This window comes from Leucoraja erinacea, chromosome 1 (assembly GCF_028641065.1).
Source record: "Leucoraja erinacea ecotype New England chromosome 1, Leri_hhj_1, whole genome shotgun sequence".
Classification (NCBI taxonomy): domain Eukaryota; kingdom Metazoa; phylum Chordata; class Chondrichthyes; order Rajiformes; family Rajidae; genus Leucoraja; species Leucoraja erinaceus.
The window spans coordinates 92,333,809-92,355,917 of record NC_073377.1 but is presented as its reverse complement, the minus strand read 5'-3'; positions in this window follow the sequence as shown (position 1 = coordinate 92,355,917).

Below are 22,109 nucleotides of genomic sequence, written 5' to 3'. Positions count from 1 at the left end.
CCAAATGGTCTATTTCCATGCTGCATCTCTTTTTCTCTCAGACTTTATATTTTGATTGAACATAGCTTGCTTAAACATTATATATATTTTTAATGTTGTTTATGTCATTGTTAATAAAAGTTAAATAAAACTTTTGCTTTAATGTACATAATGTCACAAAGTATTCCAAGTGTTTTACAGCATTTATTCTTTACTTTTAAATTTCAGGCCATTAATTATAAAACATTTTGTTTTTGGAAATAAAGTCATTGAGGCATACAGCACAATCACATGGCCTTCAGCCACTAAGTACGCATTGACCAACAAGCACCCATTTATTTACACTATCCTACACCAATTCCGTTCTAGCTGTGGCACTGTCCCTCATTCTAATCAATATTATCATCTCAATTCAAATTACAGCTAATGATAAATTAGAGTATAGGAGAGAAATCTATCGTATGATTGAATGGTGCCAGAATAACAACCTTACTCTCAGCATCAGGAAAACCAAATAATCGATTTTTTAAAATTTACACGAGGCAAGCTGGGGATTCACAAACCAGTTTCATCATTGGGTCAGTAGTGGAGAGAGTCAAGAATTTCACGTTCCTGGTTGTGCATATGCCTGAAGATCAGTCCTGGATCCAGCACAATGATGCAATCATAAAGAAAGCCCATCAATGCAGGAGAATCGGTATGTTGACAAATGCCATCTTGAACTTCTACAAGTCATAGAGTCATAGATTAACAACTGCAACATGACTTCCCAACCTCTATACTCAATACTCCGACTGACGAAGACCAAAGCGCCAAAAGCCTTTTTGACCACCTTGTCTACCTGCGACTCGACCTTCATGGAACCATGCGCTTGTACTCCTAGATCCTTTTGCTCTGCAACAGTACCCATCATATACTGTAGGTCCTGCCCTTGTTCGACGTCTGAAAATGCAACACCTCACACTTCTCTGTATTAAATTCCAAAACCATTCCTCCGCCCACATGGCAAATCGATCCAGATCCTGCTGCAATCGTTCACAACCATCTTCACTATCTGCAAAACCACTAACTTTTGTATCATCAGCAAACTTGCTAATCTTGCCCTGTATGTTCTCATCCAAAATGAGAACATACATTAACGGGCACAGCACTGAACCCTGTGGCACACCACTAGTCATGGGCCTCCATTCTGAGAAGAAAACCTTCCACCATCACCCTCTGCTTCCTTCCATGGAGCCAATTTGCTATCCATTCAGCTATCTCTCCTTGGATCCCATGAGATTTAATCTTGCAGAGTAGCCTACCATGTGGCACCTTGTCGAACGCCTTACTAAAGTCCATGTACACAACATCTACAGCTCTGCCTTCATCAACCTTTTTGCTCACGTCTTCAAAAATATCAATCAGATTTGTGGGACATGACCTCCCACGTACAAAACCAAGTTGACTGTCCCTAATCAGCCCTTGCCCATCCAAACGCTTGTATTTCCTATCCCTCAGAATACTCTCCAGCAACTTACCAGCTATAGATGTTAAGCTCACCGGCCTATCGTTCCCAGCATTTTCCCTGCAGCCTTTCTTGAAAAGAGGCACAACATTTGCCATCCTCCAATCCTCTGGCACCTCTCCTGTATTTAAGGACAACTCATAAATTTCAACCAGGGACCCCCCCCAATTTGCTTTCTAGTTTCCCGCCATGTCCTCGGATATATCTGATCAGGTCCCGGAGATTTGTCTAACTTCAAACATTACAGTACCTTCATTACTTCCTAGACAGTAACACTGACTGCTCTCATGACACTTCCAGTGACTGCTCCAATTTCCTCTGTCCTACTGTCTTTCTCCTCGGTGGGAAAAGGTATAGGAGTCTGAAAATATCAAGGTTCAGGACCAGAGTCTTCCCAACAATCATCAGTCCATTGAACACTACAAACTAAACTCTGAGCTACGAACTGCCTGAATTCCACTACGGACTTTGCGCTTTGTTTTGTTTTTTTGCACTATATTGTATTTTTATTTATTTATTTATTTATTTATGTTTTGCTTATTATATTATCTATTGAGTACTGTGTTTACAAACCTATTATACTGCTGCTGCAAGCAATAATGTTATTGTTTGTATTGGGACATATGACACTAAACACACTTGCCTCTCTGTCTTGAGTCCAGACATCTACCTATCGATACTGGCCAACTAATGTGCAGCACCGGAGCCACGGATTTGATCCAGACTTCAGGTGCTGTCTGTACGGCTTTTGTACGTTCTCCCTATGACTGCCTCCCTATTCTCCCTATTCGGTTTCCTCCCACACTCCAAAGACATACAGGTATGTAGGTTAATTGGCTTGGTGTATGTGTAAATTGTCCCTAATAAGTGTAGGATAGTGTTAACGTGAGGGGATCGCTGGTCAGTGCAGACTCAGTGGGCCGAAGGGACTGTTTCCACACTGTATCTCTAAACTAAACTAAAACTACTGCTTGTCCATCTGTATAATCCTAATCTCATGCTCAATTTCACAGTAACCATCTCATTTATAGAAGCAGACCTAACAACAATCTCTGCAGTACACTATTTCCATCACCCCACCCAAACCTCAGCTAACATTTTATTGCAAATTTCAAGCATACATGGACAATAATCTCAGAGACTTGCTTCTGCTTCTCATACTGTTTTGAGATTCATATGATGGTTATTATCTTATTACAGTTAATGAAAATCATCATCAGCTACAGTATCATAACATAAAATCATCATGTGTTGGAAATACTCAGCAGGTCAAGCACCCCGCTATGGTAGAGAGAAACAGTTAACATCAAGTTAATGATTATTTCTCAGTGCTGAACTTCAGCAGTGGTCTTTTTTTTTTTTTCACCAATAATAATGATGCTGTTTTATCAAGTGCGTAGAAATGAAACGTGAAAGTTTTCACCATTTGTAACCTTGCTTCATGTTGTGTTGATTTAAAAACAGGGAGCATAGAATAGCACAGTATGGGCTGCATGTCTGCATTGGCCATGATGTCAATCTAAACTAATGCCATTTGCTGCACATGATCTACATCTATTCCTGCCTGTTCATGTGTTTGTCTGAATTCCTCTACCAAATACCATGACCATATCTGCTTCCAATATCCCTGGCAGTGCATTCCAGGAAACTATCACTGTGTAAAAATCGAGCCTTAAAAATCTTTTTTAAACTTTCCTCCTCTAATCTTCAACCCGTGCATCTAGTATTTAACCTTTCCCTCCGAAGGATAAACATATTAGATGCATGGATAAGGTAGATAGAGTTTTTATCTCAGTCTTTATATATTTCCATCAGGTCACCACTCAACCTCAGATGCTCCAGTGAAAACAGTCCACGTTTATCTAACCTCTCCTTATCACAAAATATTCCAATCCATGCAAAATCCTTGTAAACATTTTCAGCGTTCCCTCTTCTCTTGGTAATCATGTTCTCCATCCTCTTTTGAGTAACTACCAGAATTGATTATGATCATTCAGCATGACTTGCCACCTTTCATACTCAATTGCCTGATCAATAAAGGCAAGAATGCTGGAAACAATCTTAACCACCCTAATTGTGTTGCTACTTTTATGGATCTTTGGATTTACGTCTCAAGTTCGATCTGTGCATGAATGTACTTAAGGGTTCAGGCATTTACTGTATAATTTCCTTTTGCATTTGACCTCTGTGGCATTGGGTAGGTGACACCACGTTCAGCAGTGACCACACGGATACTCACAGTAGGGTGAACTTACGTAATTTATTTTATTTACAGTAGTAAGGAAGTTCAGTACTGCATGGGGGGGGGGGCTGTCCCTCACCGTCAGAGCATATGTGCGATGATGCAGGCAATCTCGGGCTTGTCTGAGCATGCATGCTTCTCGAAGGAGGAGGTGTGATCTCAGGCTTCTCCCTGCAGTTCACCTGTTCCTCGACAGGAGGTGGTGACAGTAAAGGTTTCCTGATAGCTCAGCTTTGGGCTTGAAGGCAAAACTGTCAGACTTTGGATTATCTTGACAGTCAGTCTTTGCCTTTCTGTGTGTGTGTGTGTGTGTGTGGGGGGGGGTTACAGTCCTTCTTTGTCTGATAGAGGTTCTGGAATCTCAGGCTCACCCTGGTCTCTGTGGAGGGACCAGCTGTCTCAGGCTTCCTCATAGCAGTCCAATCTTGACCACACAGGGAAGCTGGTGGTCCCAGGTCTGTCCTAGTCTTCCTCAGACCTGTGACAGGGTAACACAGCTTGCAGGGAGGCATTACAATTTCATTTTCTCTTTGTATCATTTTCTCCTCTCTGGCTAGAATGCCTGGGTTTTACAGGGAGCAGGCTGACACAATTCAAGTGGCCAAACCAATATCAGCTAATTTGACCCAGCCGTTACCAATGAAGCTGAGGATTGGCCACTCCTGGCCTGTCATCGACAAGGTGTGTTGAGAGAAATTCATGATCTTTGAAATACTTAAAGCAGGAACAAAACTGATTCACTGTGCCTTATGCTGTATAGAAATATGTGCAATTTTGAAGACTTGGTTTCTCATTAATTTTGTTATTTATCCATTTCCCTTAGTGGATGGAGATATGTGAACTAACCTTCTGTTCAGAATAACACAAATCAATTTTAATACTGTAATAACTCATCTGGCAAACGATTTAGGTTCTGGTCTGCAGAGTAACCTGTATAACTTGCAAGTTTATGCCAAGAATAGATTACCTGATGAGACTGCTGAGAGTTTCCACTGTTTCTAATGCAGTGTCCGTGTGACCTTCCAGGCTGTGTCTCTCTTCAAATTGCTGCTGAGCTTTCATTAAGCTAAGGCCAGATGCGATGAGAAGACAGCTATATTAAAATTTAGAAAACATTGATTAACCCGATGCCTTACAGTTGTTTTATATCTCTTTCAAAACATCTATGTGAATTTTTCAGCTGAAATGTTCTCCTCGTCGGGTGGTGGAAGGAGAGTTTTGCAAGAGAAAATCGAGTCTGAAGACACAGCACGGAAAAAAGCCCTTTGGACACCAAGTCAGTGCTGACCATCAACCTCCCATTTACATTAACCTCCATTTTTATTCTCCTCGCATTCCCTTTAATTCCTCCCAGATTAATCCACTCACACACACTGTGGGGCAATTTAAGTGGTTAATTTGCCTACCAACCAACTGTTTTTTGGGATGTGGGAATAAATACTGCATTTTCCATACACCAAGCATGTGCCGTCAGGGTTGGCAAGGAAGGCACTGCCTACCCTGACTAAAATTATAAAATGGTAATTATTAAATATAAATAGTAAAGGCATGGGAGAATAATGCCTACCTAAGACAATGATCTCTTGGGTAGGCATAATTCTCCGTGCCTTCCATCTGCAGTGCATGTAACACGCGAAGCCCACGTGCCGTCGACGATGCTTCAAGCCGTCAATTTCCAGGGGACTGAAGGCAGCTGAAATTATGCCTTTGCGGTACTGGGCATGTGCAGCAGCATACTACGCATGCGCAGCGCTAGTTTCGTGGCGGGTTTTTCAAACATGGATTACCATTAACTTAATTGTATCTTAAGAAACAAAGAGAGAAGAATGGAGTTTGTGTACAAATGATGTGATAAGTAAATTTCTTGGTGCTATATGTTTTTAAATACCGTATTTCCCGGCAATGAAGACACTATTTTGTACCCAAAAATAAGGCATGAAAATTTAAATGTGTCTTGGAAGTAGAAGTTGGAAGGTTGTTAGCCAAGAAAGAGAGACTTGGCTATCCCTCAGTACAGCAACATCAAGAACAAGAGCCAAGTCTATCCCTCATTGCTGGCAGCTGATAGGAAGCGGCTGTTAAAGGACAGCGCTGTTGGAGAGAGGAGAGTTCCTTTCACAGCATGTGAGGAGTCTGGCCCGGGGTATATTTGTGGGGAGGGCAGGAGCATTGAGAAAGAGGGGGTCGGGGATCATGTCAGCAACTCACTTGCCACGACACTCCGGGCGCGGAACAACCACGTTATGGCCAGGGCGAGAAGTAGCCCGGGTGGCTGCGAGCGACCACCGGGACTGGACAGCTCGGGTGGCTGCGAGCGACCACCACCTCAGCTCCTTCTGCCAGCCCCCGCTCACCTCTAGCAGTGCTGTCGGAATTTAAGGATTTGCGGGAAGCAGCTGACATGAGCGAAGCCGGCGAGCGACAGGTGTGAGATGTTCAGACGGAGAACACTGCCAGAGGTGAGCGGGCCGGCAGAAGGCGCTGAGGTGGCGTCTACTGTCCGGTCCCAGCAGCTGTCGCAGCCACCCGAGCTACTTCCCTCCCCAGCCACAATGCGGTGGCTCCACGCCTGGAGCGGTGGCTCCGCGGCAACGGTGAGTGAGTGGGTTACTGGCTTGATCCCCGACCCCCTCCTTCTCAATGCTACTGACCTCCCTGCAACTTTACCCCTGGCACAGACTCCCACACGCTGTTGAAGGAACTCTCCCCCCAATTGGTCCCTTGAACAGTATTATCATTCAATAAGATCACAACTGATTCAACTTGTCCCGTTTTGCTCCCGTTTTTTCCACCATCTCTCCACCTCCGTCACCCTCCACTCCCCACCCATTCAGTAATTCAGAATTAAGGAGATTTGGAAGCCTTGGGCAAATTGCTGCAGTTTTTATTTTATTTTTTTGAGGTGTGAGAAATTCTATAGGCATGCAGGTGCAGCAGGCAATAAAGAAAGCGAAAATGGCATGTTGGCTTTCATAGCAAGAGGATTTGAGTATAGGAGCAGGGAGGTTCTACTGTAGTTTGTATAGGTGACCTTTGGTGAGACCACACCTGGAGTATTGCGTGCAGTTTTGTCCCACCAGCCTTCTTTCAAAATTTAGCAACTCAAAATGGGGGTGCGTTTTCATTACAGGGAAATACGGTACTTTGTTAAGAGATTTGGCTTTTGAAGACTTTATAAAAGTTGACTGACAGCTTACGGAGAGAACAATCTGCGCATGCATGGTTTAAGATTTTTTTAAAGCCGACTGACTGCCTACCCTGAGTAATTACTCACGGCACGTGCCTGATACAGACAGCGCCTATGATTAGGATTGAACCCAGGTCTCTGGTTCTGTGATGTGCTGCCTGAATTGGCTGTGCCCAAATCCTTGTCATAAATGAACATAATCTCCTTTCATGTCTACTTTGACGGAGCCAGTCAGTGGGAAATAAATTTATGCAATTATGGAATTGTTTATTGCAGTGGCCATTTGACTTGTTTTGTGTGTCATTAATTATGACATGTGTTTTTAAATTTTAGACTGCCCGTTATATTATGGGTGGGATTTATGATGTATTTTAGGGCGTGTTTGGAGCTAAGTTTCTTGTGCAGAAGCTTAGTTTTTAGTTTAGTTTTGGACCAGCATGAGGAAGGCATACCCTTTGACCATGGGAAGAGTAACGGAGACACAAGGAGTTTTCTAACGTTAAAAGCGATAAGCTGGAGTTCGATGAAAACTATAGTGTATGAGTCGGAAGAAGTTTTAATGTACCTCATTGCTTTTCATCAACAATAAAGAATATATTAATCAAAAGACTGTGTTATGAAGATTTTTCTGTGCTGAAGCTCTGAAGGTCTCTGATGGAGAGCTCACATGCGTATAACGACATTCCCCTTAACCATGTAGTCCACTTAGCGGCTAGAGGGAGAACGATATAAACATCTGCAGCTATAGTTATCACACAGATGAAGGCCATTTGGCCCATTGGATCTGTGCTGGCTCCAGAGAGCAATCTCATCATTTCCCTGTTCCCGCTCTTTCTCCATAACCCCAGATCTCAATTAATTATTCTCTCTTCAGTGCTCACTGACTACACCTCATCGACATCCCATCTCTCCAGACAGTATGTTCTGGATGCGATGATTTATTTTAAACAGCATCCTCGCCTGCCACTGGATCCTTTGCCCAAAATGTGAAATCCCTCATCATTAATCGGACCATTTATCCGCTCTCTAAACTAATCTCATCGCTATCACATCTGAGCCTTTATCTCAAGGTGAACAAGCTCTTCTTGCCTTATCAAAGCTCCTTCATAATGGGTGCAAAGCTTCCTAACCTTTCACAGTTGTGATGAAAGGACAACAACCTAAAGCAATAACTGTCAGTATTTGTGTTTCTTCACAGATCCCACATGACCTGTTGAATGTTTCCAGTACTTTTGATTTTTATTTCAGACGCTCATGATTTTCTTTCCATGGAAGCACGAGGGGCCATCTGCAACAATTTTTCCTTGCTCACCCAAAATGATCTTGACTTGCTATCTCCGATGGTCTGGATAGGACCAATGATGCAATTTGAATGGGGATGTGGACACTAGTTCTATCTTCTCATAAGCTTCCTGGATGTGGAAAGTTCCACCTGAAAGGAAGGATCAGTTGGGGAAACTCGCTAGCAGGTGGGAACCAAATGGCCCTACATATACAGATTTTGATTTGTATTTAAAAAGTGAAATTGACATTTTTGTTTGTGCACAAATATTTGCAAGATAACTCATGAAATGAAAGTATTTCCCTACTGGAATTCCATTTTTCAAATATTTTGTGAATAATGAGAGAAATTCTGAATAACTGATTTCATGCACATAGGTAACTCCTGAAATATTAGTGCTCAGATTCATTAGTCAAGGGAAGTGGGGTATGAATTTCTGCCAAAATCTTCCAGCAGCCCATAGCTTTGCAGCAAAGAATGCTAATTGAAGCCAAACCTTAATCTCATTTTATCAGTCCTACAATTGTGTCATGGTTGCAAGTTCAGCGGTTTTGAATTCACTGGATACCCAGACAGCCTTAAGCAGCTTAAGTTAATTGAAAATGCATTCCTGCTATTAACACGTCCAGTAGAGGTGGCTTTCAGATATCGCACTCTTCCTGTACTCATAAGATGCAACTTTAATGACTATGAATTCTCCACTCCCGAGAGTTATTGAAAGCAGCCAGGTGGCAGTCAAAGTCCCAAATGAAGACATACTCAATGTCATCAAAACATTTCATTGCGTCAACATGCATCTTAGAACATAGAGCAATATAGCACAGGAATGGGCCTTTCGATGCACAATGTTTGTTTATGCCGAACATAATGCCAAATTAATCTGATCTCATCTGCCTGCACATGATCCATATTCCTCTAATGATGCGATTTGAATGGGGATGTGGACTTGTGCTTATCTAAAAGCCTCTTAAATACCACATCAGTTACCATAAAAGTGTTGTGCCTATTTATTTAATATTAGTTGCGCTGATCAGGTGAAGTAATGAGTTTGAGTGATTGGAAACCAGGATTACTCAGGTTTAGGTTTAGATTTATTATTGTCACATGCAGTGAAGTATAGTGAAAAACTTTTCTTGCATGACATCCAAACAATTCAGATAAGCCATACACAAGTAGTACAATCTAGTTATGGAGGGCACGGTGGTGTAGCAGTAGCATTGCTGCCTTACAGCGCTTGCAGCACCGGAGATCCGGATTCAATCCCGACTACGGTTGTTGGCTGTACGGAGTTTGTACGTTCTCCCCGTGACCATGTGGGTTTTCTCCGAGATCTTCAGTTTCCTCCCACACTTCAAAGACGTACAGGTATGTAGGTAAATTGCCGTGGAAAATGTTTTAAAAAATTGTCCCTAGTGTATATAGGATAGAGTTAATATGTGGGGTCGCTGGTCTGTGCAGACTCGATGCCCCGAAAGGCCTGTTTCTATGGTGTATCTCTAAACTAAACTAAACTAAATTCAAACTTGAGTAATTCTAACTACTAGTGTCTACCCAGTTGCCCAGTGCCAGGTTCCCACCATTTTTATAATTTCTCCTGAGAACAGAAAGTCAACAAGAAGTTGACTTGCATGTGTCCCACAGCCAGCTAACTTATGCAGTTCCTTCAATTATCCTGGGTAATTCTGGCTACTGCCTCATCTGGACAAGGAGTATGGGAATAACTTCCAGCAACCAGACGGCAGGTACCAATGAGACAATGTGATGTTGTTAGGATATCACAACCCACATATGTCACAATAAAGGAGAGGTGGTAAAGCATGGATGTTTGAAGAGAAATGTAATGGTTTTTGTTTTGCACGTTGTTTGACATTATCTTGTTGTGAATCTCACTTGTGACATGGACATTGTTCAGATGCATCCCCACTTACTGTATGTCCAAACACATCTTTTATTGTGTAGCAGTGACTGGCATTGCTGGCGATCATGCCATGTTCACTGAGAAAGGTTGTTAGTGCCACACATTGCTGCCATCAATATACTGGAGCAGAACTAATTGACAAACAACAATGAGTTACACTATCCTCTTAAAAGTGGCAGCCTCATCATGACAGTAGACCACATGATTGTAAAATGAAGGCTCAAGTCTTGGTTGCCATGCTATTTTGGCAATGGATGTACACAACCTTCAGCTTTCAACCTCAAGTTCTTTACTATCTCATGGATCATATTCCATGCTTGATGGCGGCGTCTCGCAGCAGCGGCCTCAGCAGTCTGTCTGTCTCTTTTTATTTATATTTTATTTTTGTCCAGTTGGTGTATAGTTTGGTTGTAGTTTATATATTGTTTTTGGCTCTGTATGTGTGGGGGGCAGGGGGCGGGGGGGAAACAGTTAAATCTCTTCCCTGTACAGGGGACCCGACCTTTTCCCGGTCAGGTCTCCGTTGTCGTTGGGGCCTAGCACCGTGGAGCGGCCTCCAACCGGAACGACCTGGGGGCTCCAGTCACAGAGCCTGCAGACTCACCATCGTGGAGCTGGCCGGCTTCGGTGCGTGGAGAGCTGTGGTGGCGCACGTCTGCGACCTGACCATGGAGCTTCGGTGGCTCCAGCGGCAGGCCCGGTGGACGGTGACATCGGGAGCTCGTGGGTCCCTGGTGGGAGACCACTTTTCGGAGCTCCCGCAATGGCAACTTCTCCCGCCGGAATTGCGGGGTTGAAAACGACTGTACAAAAACGACGGGGTTGAAAACTGGGCCTTACATCGCCCGGCGTGGCTTTAACAGCCGGGGCTTTAATATTGGGAGAAAGAATGGAAAACAGCAGAGAGACAATGACTTTGCCTTCCATCTCAGTGAGGAGGAGATTCACTGTGATGGATGTTTGTGTAAATTGGTTTTGTTTGTGTTTCTTGGTTTTTTTTGTCTTGTTGTATGACTGCAGAAACCAAATTTCGTTTGAACTTCACTTGAGGTTCAGATGACAATAAAATGTATTGTATTGTATTGTATTGTTCCACTGTTATAACATTTATTGTGTCCATCTACAATTATCTGAAAAACATGAAAAAGGTGGTACTATGATACTAAACATCTGCTCAACTTTTTCCCTTTCTTTGATTCCCCCTATGCAGTTGATTGAAAGCAGGATTAGATGAAAGAGAGTCAGTGAAAGGTGATTGCTTGTGTAGGAAAGTGTGATCATATAATGATTCTTTTTTTGTGAAATGAAAGCGACATTGTGCTACAACTTCTGACAGATCATCAGTTATGTCCCACTGCACATCTTGAAATGGTCATTTGGTACCAAGATCTAAAATGAACTTCAATTGGGCTATTGTGTGAAATTTCTCACTGTTAGATGATTTGGGACTTCAGTGACTTGAAAAGTCAGCCTCCTCAATGCATCTCCATACCCATGGTATGCCAATCCAATCAACATGCTGTTCTGTGAATCATTCACAGCTACCATGACTACGATCCAGACTAATCACCATTGATGCTGAGCCTTACTCCAAAAGGGTCCTAAATTATACTTCCATTGTACAGCTATCTGAGAAAAGATATGTTTCATATACAGTCAGAGCTCTGCAAAACAGGTGCAAAATACAGAGATTTTGTTATAGTATTAGAGAATCGATTATGGGCAGAACATAAACCATAGAACATAGAACAGTACAGCACAAGAACAAATATTTTGACCCTCAATCCCTGTGCTGAATATGATGCCATGTTAAACTATTCTTCTTTGCCTGCACGTGATGAATATTCCTGTGTTGTTTTGTTTGTTAGAGTGTTAAGGGCCTGTCCCACTTACGTGTCCTTGGAATGCAGATTACACAACCTCGTGGTCGCGTTGAGGTGCACGGGCATCGTATGGCCGCGCGGGGCTGGTCCCACTGAGAAGCACGTAGGTGTATGTAGTTGTGCGCGATATCGCACGGGGCTCCGAAAATTTTGTAGCGAACGAAATCTTCGCGCGCCAACGGCCTGTCGCATAACTGACGGCCAAAGTCGGACAGGCCCAAGACCCTGGCGTGACGCAACGTCTCACTTCCAACAGCAACAGAAGCAGGAAAACGATCGTCGAACTCGGCCTTGGGCTCACGGCCATTGCAGTCCGGTTCCGCCCCCACTTCTACTCCCAGAGCAGGGCCACGAAAATTGAAGATAGACACAAAATGCACATGAATAGAATCCAAGAGTTACTGAGCCAATGTACGGTGTACATTAAGGTACACACCACATTCAATGTACTGTAAAAAAAAAAACTTGCCTGCTCATCTCTTTAAACTTTAAACTCTCTGATTTTAAACATCTTTAACATTTGACAAGGTGCTATCTTCCCAATCTATGTCTCTCATAATGTTATAGAATTCTATCATTCTAGCGTCTTCTTTACTCAGAGAGTGGTAGCTGTGTGGAATGAGCTTCCAGTGAAGGTGGTGGAGGCAGGTTTGTTTTTATCAGTTAAAAATAAATTGGATAGTTATATGGATGGGAAGGGAATGGAGGGTTATGGTCTGAGCGCAGGTATATGGGACTAGGGGAGATTATGTGTTCGGCACGGACTAGAAGGGTCGAGATGGCCTGTTTCCGTGCTGTAATTGTTATATGGTTATTATATGGTTATCAGGTCCCTCAGTCTCCAATGCTACTGAGGAAACTATCCAAATGTATCTAATTTCCATTTATAGCTAATAGCTACTAATCTAGCTCGCATCCTGATAAAACTCTTCTGCATCTTTTCCAAACCACCACATCCTTCCTCTAATGGGACAATTAGAACAGCATATAATACTCCAAATGCAGGCAAAACAACGTTTTATAAAGCTGCAATGTGACTTCTTGATTCTTACACTGAATATCCCGACCAATGAAGGCAAGCACACCATATGCCTTCTTTCCCACTATTCACTCGTATTGCCACTTCCAGAGAGCTATAGATGTATCCCAAGATCCCTCTGAACACATTGCGTTAAATGTCTTGTCATTAAATATATATTTTTCCTTTTACACTTCCTCTTCTCCCTAAACCACACACTTGCTGGATTAAATTTATCTGCCACAGTCCTACAAATCATTGTATGTAGATGTTTGTTTATTCTGAAAAAGCAAAATATTCTCTTATCATAATCCTTTTCACTTATGGGTCAAGAAATGACTGATTATATCCCAATGTTAAATTGGAAACAATTTTGAGCTACATTGTATCATATCATAACAAAATTCCACAAATACTATAATACAAAAGCATTATCAATCATAATTTGACACTGATGTACATAACATCAGGTATGGAAGCTAATTAAATGTTTTGCCAAAAATGTAAATAGTAAGGAATATTTTCAAGGAAGGTAGAGAGATGGAGAAGGAATTATGTTCCGGGAAGGAATTCCACAGCTAGGAGCCTTGGCATTTGAAGGCACGCTGTCTGTGGTGGTGCTCAGTGTGAACCTGGATAAGACCAAAATGCCAAAACTTAAATAGAGAAAGGGAATGATGAGATCAAAGTAAGTAAAGGGCCTGTCCCACGATCATGCGCCTGCATGCGGCAAACGCGACCTAACGTGGTCGCTTGAGCCGTACGGCCTCGCGGGGCTGGTCCCACTTCGATCGCCGGAGCCATATGGAGTGTGCGGAGCTGGTCCCGACATCGCGCGGGGCTCCAAAAAACTGGCACTGTCCAAAAATTCCGCGCGGCAACGACCTACCGGCCCGCAGCCGCATTGAGGCCGTACGCACCGCCTCGACGGGCATGCGCAGCGTCTCGATGCCGTACGCAGTGTCTTGACGCTGTACACAGCATCTTGACACCAGACGTCACGTGTGAACTTCCCGCGGACTTTGCTCGAACTTCACGTCAACTCGTATGGGATCACTCGATCTCCGCGCGGCCCCCGCGCGGACAGACCCTTAAATAAGTATGTTTAGGGGTCTGAGAAACGACTACAGGTACGCCAAAAGGCGCCACTACATAAAGGGCCTGTCCCACGAACATGCGACTCCATGCGGCAAGCGCAACCTAAAAGAGCCGGTCCCACGAGCACGCAACTGCATGCTGCAAGCGCGACCAAACCAGAAGCAGGGGCCGCGCGGAGGTGAAGTAAGTGACATGAAGTTCGAGCGAAGTCCGCGGGAAGTTCGCATGTGCCGTATGGCGTCGATGCGGCTGCAGGCCGGCAGGCCATGGCCGCGCGGAATTTTTGAACACGGTCAGTTTTTCGGAGCCCCGCGCGATGTCGGGACCAGCTCCGCACAACTCCATACAGCTCCGGCGATCAAAGTGGGACCGGCCCCGCGAGCCGTACGGCTCAAGCGACCACGTTAGGTCGCACTTGCTGCATGGAGTCGCATGCTCGTGGGAAAGGCCCTTTAGGTTGCGCTTGCCCCATGGAGTCGCATGCTCGTGGGACACACCCTTAAGTAAGTTTATTGGCCAAATATTCACATACAAGGAATTACCCTTGGTGCTCCGCCCACAATAACAACATTACATACAGTGACAGTTACGAATGACTCAGAAAACAATAAACATTAATAATAATAAAACATTAATGATAAAACACCATGGATCAAGCATGTGAACCAACAAAATACCAGATCAAAGGGAGGCTACAGATTTGGACCATCATTGCCTGTGGTAGATTGTGCTTCCTCAGTTGCCGTAGGAAGTACATCCACTGTTGTGCCTTTTTGACTATGGAGTCGATGGTAGCCCCCCACTTAAGGTCCTTGGAGACGATGGTTCCCAGGTACTTAAAAGACTCCACAGATGTGACTGTGGTGTTGTTGATGGTGAGTGGGGTGAGGGGAGGGGGAGCTCTCCTAAAGTCTTAATCAATTCCACTGTCTTAAGAGCATTGAGCTCTAGGTTGTTGTGATGGCACCAGGATGCCAGCTGTGACACTTCCTGTCTGTAGGCAGATTCCTCCCCATCCTGGATCAGTACAATCAGGGTTGTGTCATTCGCAAACTTGAGAAGCTTGACAGAGGAGTCAGTGGAGGTGCAGTCGTTGGTGTAGAGAGAGTAGAGGAGAGGAGAGAGTACGCAGCCTTGCGGTGCTCCTTTGCTGAGCGTTTGCAGATCCGAGGTGCTTTCCCAGCCTCACAAGCTGTTACCTGTCTGTCAGGAAGCTGGTGATGCACCGACGGAGGGCTTCAGGCACAGTCAACTCAGAAAGTTTGGAGTGTAGTAGCTCTGGCACAATGGTGTTGAATGCAGAACTAAAATCAACAAACAAGATCCTCCAATAGGTCCCCTGGCGGTCTAGGTGCTGTAAGAGGAAGTGCAGGCCCAGGTTGACTGCATCATCCATAGATCTATTGGCCCAATATGCAAACTGCATAGGATCCAGCAGGGGGGTTGTGATATTTTTCAGCTTGGCCAGCACAAGCCTTTCGAGTGTCTTCATGACTACAGAGGTCAGTGCGACAGGCCTGTAGTCATTAAGACAGGTTATCCTTGCCTTTTTGGGTACAGGGACAATAGAAGTATTGTGAAATAAAGTTAAGATTGTTAAATGTTTAAATTGAGGTTGATTTGAAATAATTGTGGAAGTTAGACTTGGTGGTTTGGTATTGGACACTCACTTGTCATGGATAGAGGATTTGCTAACCAGCATGAAGAAATATGTAGAGATGGTGGGCAGGATGAGTGGAGCAGGGAGGGGCTGAGGGGGAATCATTTTCAGGTAGTGGCCCTTGTGGCTAAAGGGATCAGAGGGTATGGAGAGAAGGCAGGGATGGGATACTGAGTTGGCTGATCAGCCATGATCATATCGAATGGCGGTGCAGGCTCGAAGGGCCAAATGGCCTACTCCTGCACCTATTTTCTATGTTTCTATGTAACAAGAAGATTAATGGTGGGACCACAACTGTTTCCAATATTTACTTTACTTTAGAGATACAGCGCAGTAACAGGCCCTTCAGCCCATCAAGTCTGAGCTGACTAGCAATCGCCCCATACACTAGCACTATCGTACACAATAGCATAGGAGGAGAGGGGGCGCTGTCCAGTATGGCTGCCAGTCCTGCAGCTGTCCGTTTTTTCACTTATTTTTTATTATTTTTAGTACGTTAAAATGTGTGGGAGGTCTAATCTTTTTATGTGTGGGGGGTGGCGAAAGGGGAAATTGCTTTTTCAAGTCCCTACCTGGTCAGGGAGGCTGCTTTCCTCCGAGCAGGCCTCGCGGCCTACCAGCGGGGCCTGGAGCGGCATTTTCTGAGGGGACCTGGCCTGAACCTCGGCTTCGGTTACGGCACAACACTGGAGCGCTATCACGGAGCAGGCGATGCCCTGCCTGGGTCGCCGCGCAAGAACTCTGGTATGCTGGGACCTGCCGATTGAACATCGTGGAGCAGCAGGTCTGTGGAGCGGCCAGCTTCCTCTTATAGCACCTAGACCGCCAGGGGACCTATGGGAGGATCTTGTTTGTTGATTTTAGTTCTGCATTCAACACCATTGTGCCAGAGCTACTACGCCCCTGGCCTGGAACATCGGGCCTCCAAAGCGGCGACTGTGGAGGCCTCAATAGGTCCGACTATGGGTGGACATGGGGATGGGGACTGGACTGTGTGCCTTCCCCCACAGTGGGAACCATTGTGGGGAGATGTTTTTATGTTTTATTTGTAAAACTTTTTCTTTAATGCTATGTTGTATTTTTATTAGTGTGCTGCAAGGACATCTGAATTTCCCCTGAATAAGGGGATTAATAAAGTAATTATTATTATTATTATTATTATTATTATTATTATTATTATTATTATTTACAATTTTACTGAAGCCAATTAATCTACAAATCTGTATGTCTTTGGAGTGTGGGAGGAAACTGGAGCCCCCGGAGAAAACTCACACAGTCACAGCGAGAACGTCCAACGTCCATACAGATAGCTCCCATAGTTAGGATCGAAACTGGGTCTCTGGCGCTGTAATGCAGGAACTCTACCGTTGCGATACTGTGTCGACCTGAATCGTGACTTGGAGGAAGGAAGCAAATGTATGGTAGCCAAGTTTTCAAATGACACAAAAATAGTTGGGAAGACAAGTTGCGAGAAGAATATAAACAGCTTACAGAAAGATATTGGTAGATCAGTGGGCAAAAGATGGCAAAAGGGATAAAATGTGGTAAAATGTGAATTATTCACTTTGGGAGAAAGAACAAAAAAAAAGGGATTTTTAAATAAAAAATTAGCGGACGAGTGAAACAAAGAAATTGGAAAGCCTAATGTGGGAATATTATTCTGAGACTGAGATGAGGATAAATGTGTTTGTCCGAGGGTTATGAGTCTTTGGAACCCCTAACCACAGAGGCCTGTGGGGATAAAGATTTTGTGTATAGTTTAGCCTGAGATCGATAGATTTCTGGGAAGGCAAAAAGGCAGGAAAGTAGACTTGAGGAATGTCAGATCAGTATTGATCGAGGGGTCACAGTTTAAAGATAAGAGGGAAATCTTTTAGGACCGAGATGAGGAAAACATTTTTCACACAGAGAGTGGTGAATCTCTGGAATTCTCTGCCACAGAAGGTAGTTAAGGCCAGTTCATTGGCTATATTTAAGAGGGAGTTAGATGTGGCCCTTGTGGCTAAAGGGATCAGGGGGTATGGAGAGAAGGCAGGTACAGGATACTGAGTTGGATGATCAGCCATGATCATATTGAATGGCGGTGCAGGCTCGAAGGGCCGAATGGCCTACTCCTGCACCTATTTTCTATGTTTCTATGTTTCTATATTGAATGTGGAACAAACTCAAGGAGCCAAATGGCCTCATGCTGCTTCTAATTCTTATAGTATTAATACCACAAAATCATCCATTAGTTGTGTGCAGGGTGCTAACACTGTTCACTTAACTCGAAGAATAGTGGTGATTTCTTTATCGCATTTTGATTTTAAAAGTTTTAGCATCGGTGCATTTGCAGCATGAATGTGAGTAATTTTGTGATCCTGAACTGCAGTCAGAAAACTGCATTCAACCAGATCTGTTAAATTGTTGCTTTATCTTCAAGTCAGGGCATTTCATGTTTCTTTCCACAGGGAATACAGCTGTATAGAATTTCACCAAAGGTGAGCCATTAGCTCAGATAACTGGCAGTGCATGGAAATGAAGGGCACTGACAGCTTCACATTGTATTGTATTGTATATTGTATTGTATTGTATATCTTTATTGTCATTTCCTGAGTATTCGCATACCCAGAGGAAACAAAAAAATGTTGCTCAACCAGTGTCCATTCAGTGTGCATGAAAAATAAATAGAAATAAAAAAAAAATACATGTATCATGAACAAATTTAACACTCTACTAAACATTCAACAGGCGTTCCGACCGGCAGCGGCACAACAGTGGCTCTGCTGCAGTGTGGGGGTTTGTGCGCGATACTTGGCAGGGGGCAAAGTCCATTTAGCAGTCTTATAGCCTGTGGGAAGAAGCTGAGGAGCATCCTGCTGGTTTTGCAGCTAATGCTCCTGTACCTCTTCCCAGATGGGAGGATGGAGAAAATGGCATGCGATGGGTGGTAAGGGTCTTTGATGATGGAGATGGCTCTGCTGATACATCTCTTCCTGTATATGTCCAGCAGGAAGGGGAGTGGAGCACCAATAATCCTGCTGGCGGTCTTCACTATCCTGTCTAGTTGGTGCCGTTCGTACGCCTTGCAGCTCCCGAACCAGGAAGTGATGCCATAGGTCAATGTGCTCTTGACAGTCCCCCTATAAAAAGTCCGTAGGTGTGTGGTGGGGAGGCCTGCTTTACGTAGTCTTCGGAGAGGGTGAAGTCGCTGCTGGGCTCTTTTGACCAGAGCTGTGGTGTTGGCCATGGACGTCAGGTCATCAGACAGATGTAGTCCTAGGAACTTCATGCTGCTGACCCTTTCCACATCAGCTCCGTCGATGTGCAGAGGTGTATGGTGTTGTTTCCCCGCCCTCCTGAAGTCAACCACCATCTCCTTAGTTTTTCCCGCGTTAAGAATGAGGTTGTGGGATTTGCACCAACCTGTGAGCAGCTCCACCTCCATCCTGTACGCCGATTCATCATTGTCACTGATGAGACCCACCACAGTTGTGTCATCAGCGAACTTGTTGATGAAGTTGTTATCGAGTCTGGCAGTACAGTCGTGTGTCAGCAGACTAAACAGAAGGGGGATTAGGACACAGCCTTGGGGTGAGCCAGTGCTCACAGCTATGGTTTTTGATGTCCTACTGCCCACCCTGACTGTCTGCTGCCGTTCCGACAGAAAGTTCAGGACCCAGTTGCATGTGCCAGCATCAACCCCCAATAGCTCCAACTTCTCCACCAGCTGCTGCGGAATGATTGTATTGAAAGCAGAGCTGAAGTCTATGAAGAGGATCCTGGCATAGGTATTTTTCCGATCGCGATGTGACAATACGAGGTTCAGTGTTGTTGAGACTGCGTCCTCTGTGGATCGGTTGGCTCTGTAGGCGAACTGCAGTGGGTCTAGGTCGGCAGGTAGACTATTTTTGATGTGCTGCATAACTAGTCGCTCAAAACACTTCATTACAATGGGTGTTAGGGCCACTGGTCGAGTCATTATGGCAGGCTGGGTTTGGTTTCTTCGGGACAGGGACGATGGTGGCATTCTTAAGACAGTTGCGCACTACTGTCTGGCTGAGTGAGATGTTAAAAATGTCTGTGAAGACATCTTTCAGTTGCTCGGCACAGTCTCTTAGAACGCATCCAGGAATGTTGTCCGGCCCTGCAGCTTTGCGTGGATTGACGCTGGCAAAGGCCTTTTTAACTCTGGCTGCGGACAGCCTGAGCGACTGGTCACTGGGAGATGGCAGTAGTGCACGTGTCTGGGTGCTGTTTTTAACCTCAAACCGTGCGTAGAACTCGTTCAGTTCATCTGGTAGGGAGGGGTTGTTTTGGCATATCCGCAGCGGGGGGGGGCTTGTAGTCAGTGATGGTACGAAATCCCTGCCACAAGCGACGTGTGTCTTTGTCATTTGCGAAGTGGCTATTGAGTTTTTGTCCGTACAGCCTCTTCGCTTCCCTGATCCCCCGGGATAGGTTACCCCTTGCCAGTTTGTATGCTGCGTTGTCCCCAGATTTGAATGCTGCATTCCGGATTCTCAGTAGGGAACACACTTCCCCAGTTAGCCAAGGTTTCTGATTGGCACGCCTCCTGATGGTTTTTACCACCGTTACATCCTCAATACATTTATTGATGTATGCGATGACGGATTCTGTATATTCTTGGAGGTTGATGCCACTGTCATCTGTTGCTGCCTCTCTGAAAATGGCCCACTCTGTGGTTTCAAAACAGTCTTGTAGTGCTTCCGTAGCTCCCTGTGGCCATGTTCTGACTTCTTTGACCGTTGGCCTGTCCTGTTTCACCCTGGGTCTGTATGCAGGTGTGAGCATGACCGCTAAGTGGTCAGAGTTGCCGATATGGGGGAGGGGGGCTGCTCCATCATAACAGTGCAGATTGTAACATTTATCCTCTCAAAACTCTTGTAAACACCTTGTTAGTAAAGTGAGAGAAAGCTGCCTCAGTACTAGAGGGATGAAAACAGGGCTTGCTTCCTTGAGGAATTCATAACATGAAACACTTTTAATGTTTGACTAGACTAAGTGAGACCCGTTAGATCCCAGGTTCACATGGGAGGGCTAGTCCCCAAGTGCAATGTTCCACTTCTCCACCAATTCCAATATGGTGGCCAGTGGGGGTTTCTGGAGCGCTAAGCCAAGCAAAGACAAAGCACAGCAAAAGCACAGGGCAGATGGGGCCAGCCAACAATACAATCCATTTGCTTTCATTTCAGGTGAGCTCAAGCAAAGCAAAGGCAAAGCAAAAGCAAAAGCACAGGGCAGGCCAAACAACTCATTTCATTTCATTTCCATTTCAATTTCAAGCACAGGGCAGGCCAAACAACTTATTTCATTTCATTAAGGGCTAACAAATCATTTATTGCAAGCACATTGAGGGTTAACAAATCACCATTTAATGCAAGCACATTAAGGGTTAACAAATCATCATTCATTGCAAGCACATTGTTGGCTAACAAATAATTTATTGCAAGCACATGAAGGGTTAACACATAAAGCACATAACCACATAAATCACATACAGCACATAAAGGACATAAAGGTTAGACTCACAGTTCAGTCACAGTTCAGACTCACAGCAGAATCAGAGTTGTGGCCTCTCCCTCACGATCTTTCAGGCATCCCTCACGTCCAGGCATCCGGGGTTTTATAGTCCTGCCCTCCCCCCGGAAGGGGCATTACCTGCATCATGGTGATTGACAGGCGAGAGGACCAATCAACTGATCTCAAGATTGTTTAAACGCTCATAACTTTTTTTATTTTTCATCGATCAGAAAAATCCTCGGGGCTGCCTCAGCGGAGCAGGACTGTGAGTAAGATAGGCAAAAATAGTAAGATTAAATGAGAACTTACCAGTTTGAAGTTTGATCTGTATTTTATGAGGAGTTACGATGAGAGATTACGTGAAGAACCCGTTCAGCACGCATGCGCGGCATACTTCAAAGCAGCGGTGTGGAATCACAGATAGACACAGTTATTGAAGTAAACATAGTAAAGATAAGGAGACATCAATTTATGAATTTGACCCATATTATTAAGGGTGGGAGCGGAGGGCACGTAATCCCTCATCGTAACTCCTCATAAAATACAGATCAAACTTCAAACTGGTAAGTTCTCGTTTAATCTTACTATTTTACTTCGGTGTCACGTGAGTGATTCCGTGAAGATTTCAAAGGTCTGTGATTTCAAACCATGTAACAGTTATTACTACATCACTGCCGAAGTCTTTGAGGGAGGAAGTGTGTTATCGTAATCAACCAATGAATCAGTTTGTAGAAAAACACAATGGTATTTTTTAACAATAACAGCAAAGAAATTTAAATTGCTCCCCTGGGCTTAAATTAAATATTTGCAGT